We start from the raw sequence: 9,262 nt of genomic DNA on the forward strand, positions 1-9,262 counted from the left end.
GAGGAAGGGTTATTACTAAACAATGACATATTCACAAATACATTTAAAACTGTGAATTCCTATGCTAAATATGAGATAGTGAAAGAAAGTTTGTACAAAGTATTCTACTCTTCCAATAACTGTAAAGCCAAATCCACAGTAAGACTATTCACAAAAGATATAATTTCGCAAAAATATAATAATAGTGATCTTCTTTCATAGATGTGTGTGTGTGCTGTAACTATAGGGTAGCAAGCAGCATTCTCCCTCTCTCCCCACTGTAATAAATCACGTCATATTATGTGAATTCGGTACAAAACAAAGAGGTAGAGTACCAAAAAGATATATGACATCCAATTTTATTGAATAGACTTGCCTAAATCACTGCTATTTTAAAACAAAGATTCCTGATGCTAAATCTGAAGGTCAAAAATCTTCTGAAGGTATCAGATTTGAAATGCCATATAATAGTAAGAATAAATCACATTCCTGGAATAGACAAGCCAACATAGAATCTATTGTGCAGGGGTGTGTGAATTTATCCGATACACGGACCTTAAAATAGGCCAGATAGTAAGTCTGGCTAATAATAATTTCAAGGTCCCTGCCTCTACAAGGTAAGGGCTAAGGTAACTGCTGATTATCCCTAGTACTTACAAAGTGACAACAGATAAGCCTAATAGGATTTGAATTTAAGTAGCTGTGATTCTTTTCCCTGCCTCTTCCAGCTCTGTGAAGTGGAAATTCTGTAGGCACAAATAGAAAAGGCACACTTTCAGACTTAAGGCATGCCCTGGTGATCCAGCACGCTTACCATACAAATCCTTCCAGACCAGATCAGAGCATGAAACTATGCACCACAGTAAGCTGTCCAGAGACCTAAATAAAAATGCTGGCCACTTTGTTATAATAAGAATTTCTTTAAAACAGGAATAGTAGTACTTCTGTTCAATTTATTAGGAGACACACTAACCAATGGGCCTGGAACTGCTGGCCCCATGGAATAATGATCTGATTCATGACAAAAAGCTAGAAAACTCCATGTGTTCAGTTATTAATATACAGCACTTTTGCTAAATCACTGGCACTTTATGCATGTGCCTACACACACGTGAACCGTGTGTGTGTGTGTGTTATTTCTTTAGTGCTTACTATAGACCAGCTACATTACTAGGGACCTGGGATAAATGCTGAAGAAAAGAGACATAACCGTTGCCTCCAAGAAAATACAGTCGAGTGGAGCAGTGCTTCTCAAACTTTTAACATGCATTCAGATCACCTGGGGATATCATTAGTATACACTGTGTCTGGGGTAGTGCTGAGATGCTGTGTTTCTAACTATTCCCTTTTAATGCCAATGTTGCTGGCATTTGAGTAGTAAGGTACTGGAGGGCATAGATATTACATTCCACAAATAAACAATTATATGCTTACATTTGTGAAAAGTGATATGAAGGAAAAAGTGCAAGGATCCATGAGATCAAATAAAGTGGGGGACCCCACATATACTTCAGGACTTGGTGAGGGGTTGTTTAAGCCATAAGCTGAAGGAGTTTAGAATGTGGCAGACTGTTATTGAGACCTATTGTAGTGAATGCCACATGCACCTTTGGTGTCTTTGTGCCTGAAGGTATTTTCCTGCACACCAGAGTATGCATGACCTAGCTCAGGGATTGCTGGAAGTGCCTAAGGCCAAATACCCTGGAGCTACTTGCTTGAGGGACAGGAGTTTGTAAATAAATACTGCAGCTTCACCACCCGTTGGTGGGACACACTTAGTTGGGTTTCATAGATTCTCAGATGGTTCCCTGCAATATTGGCCCCTAGTTTCCCATAGCTATAACTCATATTAACTTCCCTGTCTCATTCCTTGCCAATGACTTCTGCCTCTCCTCCAAATAAATTAGTAGCTCCCAAATCCTTGTCTCAGGGTTTGCTTTTGAGGGAACCCAAATTAAGAAATCAACCCTTTCAAAGAAGACAACAAACAGTGATGAAATATACATGCACTCGTCTATATCTGTACATACACACACACACACACACACACACACACACACACACAACTAGGTTGAAGTCTAAGGGGGAAGAAAGAACACAGAAACCTAAAATGAGCACTGAGACTACTTACTTTTGAGCTTGGATATTTGCCACCAATCCTGTTGATCTTGAACTTTTGTTTTTATAGCCTCATGGGGAGAGAAGAACAAATGTCTAAACCTGACCCCACCCCAGGAAACCTCCTACCAATCAGCTGAGCTACATCCTCAATGTCAGGGTAAACCAGAAGTAAAACTATCTCTCCTAATCTTAGAGAACTGCAACAGATGTTACCTTGGGATTGAACAGAGCAGGGAGGAAATAACCATAAGCTGGCCCTATTTCCTGACTCAGAAATGGCTTCATGGTTATTTGTAAAACTGTACATAAGTATTTATGTACACTTCTACACGTACATTTTACTCCACAATTTTTAAAGATGTAATTTTTTAAAAATCTAACAGACAAGAAAGGAATGATTTCGGTAAAGGGAAATCGTGTAAGAATTATGAGATGTTTTGGAGGAACAGAGAACAGACCAGTGTGGCTGGACCATAATCAACAAGGGGGAATGGTGGTGGATTCAGTCATACATTCATTTACTCACTTGTGACAAGCACTGCCTTATGGAGCTTACATTGAGTGAGAGACAGGCAAGACAATCAAATAAATGAACACGATAATTGCTATGAAGAAAAAAAAAACACGTTGGTATCATAGAAAGAGACTGGGGCTAGAGAATTATTGGTGGGGAAATGAAGACTGGGTTGCCTTGAAAGATCTCACTTAGGTGCTGGCAACTGAACTGAGACCAGAGAGACAAGAGGATAAACTAGGAAGAGGCATAGGAGTCAATACTTTGTAGTTCTCGGTAAGGATCTGAGCTTTATTTTAGGAGCAATGGAGGTATATGCAGAAGAGAGACATAATCAGACTAAGGTTCTTGAAGATCTTCCTGATGAGTCTATGAAGAATTGATTCCATGGGGTCCAGAATGATGCAGTCAGAACAGTGAGAAGACATTAGACAGGCGCCGACTAGGATGATCAAAGTGAAACATAAAACTACATCTATTCAAAGTATACTTTAGACTTAGAATTGAATATTCCTTAATATAACTCTGATAGAGACTCTGCCCCCAGAAGGAAATCACTAATCACTGAGTCCTATCTTTTTGGCTACAATGATTGAGCAAATGACTGGCATATTACTGAAGCTTGATCAATCAGAATCTTTTCTTGGGATTTTGCTCTGGAGCTAGAGGAGAAGGCTCTCCTTTAGTAGAATGTTATAAGGGTATAACATGAGGACTGCCAGTGGTCTTGTTCAGGTCCTTTGAAGAAAGACAGAAGGAAGCAGGAGAGGATGCAGCCATGAAGAGAGAAGAGAAAGGGAGAGAGATTAAGACAAATCCTGATGTGATTGAATCTCCTGGCTGCTGTGGTTTTGGCAGTATTCTATTCAACTATTGGAACTACTCCAGGATTTTCCCAGTTACGAATCATATAATTCCCTTTTGCATTTAGCTAATTTGAGTTGGATTTCTGTCAATTACAATTAAAAAAAAAAAACCCTGACCCATATAAGAGGTGAGGAAGTTGGTGATGAGCATCTTAGGGGCTAGATGTACCATTTACTGAAATAATGAAAGCAAGTTGAGAACCTGGCTCAGGAGGCAGGAACCAAAGTTCTGTTTAGGAAATGGGAATTTGAAATACCTATGAGATATCAAATATTAAGTACATGGTGGATATACGAATTTAGAGCTTAGCTAAGAATGGAGTGTGGATACGTTTGGGCATCACTGACGTACAGATGATATCCGAAACCATAGGATGAGACGAGATGAGATTACATGAGAGAGAGTATCTAGTGGAAAGAGAAAAGGGCCCAGGAGTAGGACCTGAAAAACTCCAAATTCTATGGACCTGATCAGATAGATTACAAACTTTAACTAAAGAAAAGGTCTGCAATTCATGCACCATTCCCCCACCTCCATACAACTGTAGTTAAGTTTGTTTGCTGGATGATGTTAGCTAACCCTACAAGTTTCACCTTACTGTGATCGGTCAAAAAACAAAAGTCTAGGTGAGAGGTGTGAGTGTGTGTGTGTGTGCATGTGTGTGTGTAACTTTAAAGTAGTAAGGCTGATTTTCAAGTGTAGTTCATAAACTGGCTCTGTAGGTAATTGTCAAAAAATATCTGAGTAGTAAAATAAATATTTATACTTTAGAACTTGGTAGGTATTTGGATTATAACAAGCCTTTTGTGTGCATGAGTCATTCTTCCATTATTTCTTGATTATAAACTTGGCAATGGTCGATGTACTAATTCTGTAATGGCCACCAGAGAATAATTTTCTATATTACCTCCAGGGCCCATGGGACATGATCAGCACTGCCTCTGTTTAGAGAGCAGTTTAAATGAAGGAGCTGAAAATTTAATGTTTTTTAAAGTTTCTTGTTTCTGTATTAAACCAAAAGACTACCTGTCATTGTGACATACATTTCTGAAATGACTGACTGTATATAAATGTATGCAGATGACTTAAAGACAATGCCACCTAAAAGAAGTCTTTACCTATTCAGGAGTATATGAATTTGTTAGGTTATGAGTCTATATGATCTGTTGGGTTAAGGGTCAAGTCATATATCCTGATTTAGAACATGTACATAATGATGATTAGAAGTTGTGTTTTCAGAAAATAAAATTACCAAATTTTATCGTTCGTTAAGCACTTCGTGGACACTTGAGACTTAGAATTTAAAATGTACTCAGTTAAAAATATAAAGATATTGATCATTGATCATTTTGTTAAGGTCCAATATAGTTCTAAAAGGCAAAGAATCTTCACAATTCTTGGTCTCTAGCTTAGATTAGCTTCTGAACGCTGTGTTCTCCTGATGGAATGTTGTCTCCTCTTCAATTTTCTCTGAAGTATTTTTATATATCTTTGGTGAACTCAGAAATATGCTAAGGCCCAGATGTTGTTTTCTTTCAACAATAACAGAATTTATTCAGTGAGGATCGACAACTTTATAAATTTATGAGATTACTTGGGATGCGATTAGTGAAATTCTATCTTTCTCCATATTTGTTTCTGACATTTTAAAATTAATAATCAAATGAAAATGAACTAAACTCATTTTCCTTATATATTCTCTCTAGTCCTTTGGATGGGATAACCTTGTATAAATGAATGAACAAATAAATACCATACATGATTCTTAATAATAATACACAGATTGTCTGAAAAGTCTAGAAACATAGGAAAATATTTTATTTATTATGCTTTTTCAGATTAATAATTGGCTTAAATTTAGAAATGTGTTACCTGCAAAAGAATCTGGGGATCAAAGGGAAATATACTGACAATATTTCTTAAAAATATAGCTAGCATCTTAATTTTGTTTAGATTTTACATTTTGGAACTCAGCTGCTCAGAGTCAGATTAATTGTAATTTTTTTTTTTCTTTGCGGTACGCGGGCCTCTCACTGCTGTGGCCTCTCCCGTTGCGGAGCACAGGCTCCGGACGCGCAGGCTCAGCCATGGTTCACGGGCCCAGCCACTCCACGGCATGTGGGATCTTCCCGGACCGGGGCACAAACCCATGTCCCCTGCATTGGCAGGCGGACTCTCAACCACTGCGCCACCAGGGAAGCCCTAATTGTAATTTTTGATTCATGTCATTGTCTCATCATTTGTCTAGATAAAGCCACTTTTCTTTATTTTGTTAATTATGTAATTATTGATTTTTTAATAATGGAATAACCACCTACAAAGCCACTATCCAAAACAAAAGCTAGGACTCTGACAACAGCCCACATCAAATACTATTTTTCCTACTAGTCCATCCTCCTTCTCCTCCCACCCACTCAAAGGATCCATCATCACCCATTGTTCCTTTTATCTCACTGTAGTAACTATTTTTTCCTAAAAAATACACAAATATATATTTAATAGTTTTTTTGTTAATTTTACAAAAAGAATATCAGAATCTATAATTTTTTGGAACTTTTGTCATTTAACATTGTATTGATAAGATTAATTCATATTGCTACTTGCAGCTATATTCCATTTATTTTGATTGCTGTGCAATATTCATTGAGTGAATGTACCACAGGTTATTTATCTATCATCTGTTGCTGAACCTTTGGATTCATTCTGGTTTTTAATATGAGCAGTGATGCTATCAACATGCTTTTTTTCTTTTTGTGGTACGCGGGCCTCTCACTGTTGTGGCCTCTCCCGTTGCGGAGCACAGGCTCCGGACGCGCAGGCTCAGCGGCCATGGCTCACGGGCCCAGCCGCTCCGCGGCATGTAGCATCTTCCCGGACTGGGGCATGAACCCGTGTCCCCTGCATCGGCAGGCGGACTCTCAACCACTGCGCCACCAGGGAAGCCCTCAACATCCTTTTATATATCTTCTCTTGTACGCGTGTAAGTTTCTCTTGCGTATATACCTGGGCGTGAAGGTCATAATGGAGTAAAGAGTATGTAAGTGTTCAATTTTAGTTAAAAATAGCAAGCTTTTCCAAAGTTGTTACTCTCATCTGTAACATATAAAAGAGACTGTGGATCCACAGCATTGTCAGCATTTCCGATATTTGGAATCCAGTGGAGATAAAATGGTATCCTATTATGATCATAATAGCATTATTTAAAAATAAAAACATTCTGGGGATAAGGTTTACTTTTGAGGTGATCAGAATGTTTTAGAACTAATAGAAGTGATGATTGCCTGACATTGAGAATGTATCAATACTAAATACCACTGAATTGTACACTTAAAATGGTTAATTTTATGTTATGTGATTTTTACCTCCACTGGAGGAAAGAAAAAAGAAAAGGAACAGAGGCTCTGGGTTCAGATGCCTGGGCTTATCCTTGCTCATTTGACCACAGGCCAACTACATACATGATCTCTAGATTTCAGTTTTCTTATCTGATAAATAGGTACATAAGTAACACTAACCTCCAACAGTAGCCATAAACACTAAACCCACAACTGCCAGAATAAATATTCAGTCAAGTGAGCTGTTTGTTAATAAAAAATAAGTAAAAGAGTAATAAAAACAAAAACATTCCTTCATTTCTAGTTTTCTCAGGTATACTATACATTTCAAAATATGTTAGTGGTATATAAGTCAGTACAGAGTAATTAATTACAAAATGATCTATGTGTTACTTTGAGCTAATTTTTTTTCTAACTCTTCTCTCACATCACTACAGGCATGGCCAGGACTGTAATATGCAGTCATTATGGCCATTATGGCCAGGTAGGCTATCTCTTCTAATATCCTACCTCCCTATAGGCAGAATGCCAGGAGGGGAGATCATGTATTTACTTTAAGTTTTCCAAGCATTCATTCTTTCTTACTCTAGAAACCTCACCTCATTTCAAGTGATTTTTAAAATATCTAAGAGGTTTCCACTGACTGCTTAGATTTGTAGAAGGTTTTATTTTATTAAAATATACAGTACCGCATAGACACATTTACAACATGTAGTCATTAGATTGCAAAGGTATATAGAGCTGGCCCAAGTAATTAGGTATTTTTAAAATCCATTTAATTAGATTTCTAGATTTTCATGTTCCTTTTTCATAAGTCATTAACTTAATTTAAATGCAGAGTCATGTTTAAGGTGATTCTCTGGCATCTGTAATGAAGGACTAATGAATGTCGTTTAAATTGGGAAACAGCAAGGGTGTAGGAGAGAAATCCTGCTGCAGAACTCCACAGTCAGCAAAAGCAGGGTAAGTGTGATGATGATTCCTGGTGTTTATTATCATCTGTTAAAATACATGGTATTTCCAAGAGGAAAAGAAGAGTGAGAGTAGTGGTGAAAATGAGGTAGGAGCGTACAGATGTGATCCTGAAACCTTCCTTCCCACCCATCCTCACTAACCTGAACAGTCCAGTCCGTGCAAGGGAGTTTAAAAGCGTGGTAGGCATTACCCGTGGAGTGGCAACTTTCATTCTGATTACAGATGTTTAAAAGCATCATGCATCATTAAGAGGGCTTAGCTGAAACCTTATGTATTTCTGATTGCAACTTATTTGGTCACTGTGAGCCAAAGTAGATAATAATTTTCTAAAATGATGCATATTGTCTAAATTGCTAACAAGAAAATCGTTTCATAGTGCAGTGTTTAACTTTCCTTCCTTTATTCACCTTTAATTCCTCACTGCTTCCAACTGAGTTGAAGTGTTTGTATTAAAACAAAACAGCCATTGGAACTGAAGAAATTGACTCACCTGTTTTTTAAGCTGCAGGGTATTTTTTTATGGTATACAACACGCAGTATAATATAATAAATATTTTAATTTCTTAAGGCTATTGAACTCTTGTGTCCCTTAGAGGGGACTTCCAACTTACTGTTACAAATATTGGCACTTAATCATAGAAGAAAATGACATTAAAATAGTTCAAGGATAAAATCACACGTGGGGTGCTTGTTCTCAAACAGGCCATGATCTCATTTAGATATGATCTATAAGCTTGAAGAAGTTATGAATCAATATAGCGGTAAGGAAACCTAACATAACAGTTAAGATCTGTGTCCATTATTTTTCATTTAGGCCTAGAAATACATTTCCTTTTCTGAATGAACCAATAAGGCCATTTCAAAGAGAAAGAAATGGAAACGAAAAACAAACGTGTTAAGGTGAGCATTGACCTCAGAAGCAGGCTCTCCCTTTTAATATACCGGAAAGGAACTGTAAATTCTTTGACCAGCAATTAGCACGCCTGGATCTCCTTCCACAGCACAGAGGAGCAGAGCCAGTTAGAAACTGGTGGTTACGTCGTGCTGCCTCTGGTGGCAAAGGGAGATGCTTCTACTTCTCACAAGGTTCCCCCCCCCCACCCCCCCAATCGCGAGACTGGCGAAGCCTGGAGCCTTCTACACATTGCTGTGAGGCCAACTCCACCACCGCTCCGGACGGAGCACAGTGGGCGCGCGTTGGCGCTCAGCAAGTTCCTCTTCTCCAGCCCTTCCTGCCAGTGTTCACCAAAGTGCTTTGCGATCTGAGGTTGTGAAACTCCCTGAGAAGGGAAAACGATACACTTCTTCCCAGTGGCGATTTTTCTTTCTTTTTCTCCTGCCCTAAACAGGGTGTTTGACCTTCTGGGCGACTGCGTTCCCTGTGCCCCGGCGCCAGCTGTGTTCCTGACCGCAGGGCTGCACGGGGCCTGGCAGAGCTCCGGACACATTTCCTGTTGAGGCCTAAGGGAGT

The sequence above is a fragment of the Neophocaena asiaeorientalis genome, unplaced genomic scaffold, assembly GCF_003031525.2.
Source record: "Neophocaena asiaeorientalis asiaeorientalis breed wild unplaced genomic scaffold, Neophocaena_asiaeorientalis_V1.1 scaffold190, whole genome shotgun sequence".
NCBI lineage: Eukaryota > Metazoa > Chordata > Mammalia > Artiodactyla > Phocoenidae > Neophocaena > Neophocaena asiaeorientalis.